The sequence below is a fragment of the Sinocyclocheilus rhinocerous genome, unplaced genomic scaffold (assembly GCF_001515625.1).
Source record: "Sinocyclocheilus rhinocerous isolate Xijiao unplaced genomic scaffold, SAMN03320098_v1.1 scaffold4305, whole genome shotgun sequence".
NCBI classification, from domain to species: Eukaryota; Metazoa; Chordata; class Actinopteri; order Cypriniformes; family Cyprinidae; genus Sinocyclocheilus; species Sinocyclocheilus rhinocerous.
Window position 1 is genome coordinate 1,165 of NW_015636579.1, and position 1,755 is coordinate 2,919.

A 1,755-nucleotide genomic window follows, 5' to 3' on the forward strand; every position below is an offset into this window, starting at 1 on the left:
TTTTTATATTTAAAGAATTTGTCACTGACGATTCAAACGCGAGTTTTTTGGCAGTGTAGAGTAGCACTTGTTGTTTGTCATTTCTCTGATCACAAGTGCAGACATGGTTTTATGTTTACGCCGCTCGATGCAATGCAACGCGTAAACAGACAGTATAAGTCATTATAATCCGTATTTATGTCCCCACTGGATGCAACAAATGCACAAATGCCTCGTTTATAATGGGTTTTAATGTTTTTGTCTCGTCGCTCCAGCCGGACATGGCATCAACAGTATGGTGAGGGGCGTAACATTTCCTTCACACACTTGAGGTATTCGGCCAATCATAACGCATTGGATAGCTGGCCAATCAGAGCACACCTCGCTTTTCAGACCGATGAGTTTTGTAAAAATCGACGCGTTTCAGAAAGGCGGGGCATAGAGGAGAAACAGTAATGTACAGTATGTGGAAAATGTGTTTTTTGAACCTTAAACCGCATAAACACATTTCATTACATCAAATACACAAAATAATGTTCTTTTTAGCAGCATCATATGACCCCTTTAAATGAGGCAATTAATGAGGGCAACACAGGTGCAGGAGGTTAACTGATAATGAACTAAACAAGATAATGACCTAATGAACTAAACTAGGACAGGAACAAAACCAACTAAGGGCAAACAGGAAAAGGAAACACGAAAGACAAAACTCAAGTCCATAATTGTCACAGCTTTGCAGGCAGTAATGGATCCTTACAAGCTTCTTTCGCTATTGTAAATGTTTTACACTATGAAGTGGTAAACTTCTTGTCTGCTTCTACTGTTTTTAGATGAGGTAACACCTCTGGGCCTCTTGAAGCAACCTCAATGTTTTCCACCCATCTGTGAGAGCAGAACTTCATTGGAAACCGTGATGAACCAGTTATTGTGACATATTGTGACACTCAGTCTGGATGCTTTGTGCATCTCCCTGGCTGCTTACTGCCCAGTACACAGTGCATACTGCCTATTTTTTTTAAAGAATAGTGTGTGAAACCGTATACAATAAGCAATAAATGTTTCAGAGTAGTATGCTTAAGTGCTGTCACATGACAAACACTGAACATTAATTCAGCACAGCTGTCAAGGTTGTTACCTTAGAAACAAATTAGCTAACTGTTCTTTTTACAAAGGCTTGTTAATAAGGCTTCATACTAGTAAACAATGCTATATTGCCCAATTGAACTCATTTCATAATTGATTAACTTTACATATTGGACAGAACTAAATCAACACTGAGCTGTCTTTATTGATATTTTTGGTAGTTACACTAAGTGGCGATATATTAAAAAGCGATATATATTCTAGTTAAACTAAGTGCAAATAATGATCAATTCTGTTTACACTAAAATAGCAGCATTTTCTTTAGCAACAGGAGTGTAAATAGTAGTTAGGTGGCAGATATTTATACCTCAATACTGTAGTACATTATAAAACAGTATGCAATGACATATTGAGTGTAAATTATCATATACTGTATATATAAATTGTATTAGATGAATGCCACTTTATTGGGACAAAAACCTACCTAAAGCATACACAACACTGTATTATTGAGGCGTTTTATTTCCACTTTTCAAATATTTACTTAATTTTTATTGAAAATAAATTTCTTTCTGATCTGGTATGTGATGGGAAAAGGAGAAGCATGAGTTTGACAAAAACCAGGATCGAACTCGGGTCGACTGCGTCAAAAGCAAACAGCTCACGTTTTACTTGCTGCGCCACTGATACTTC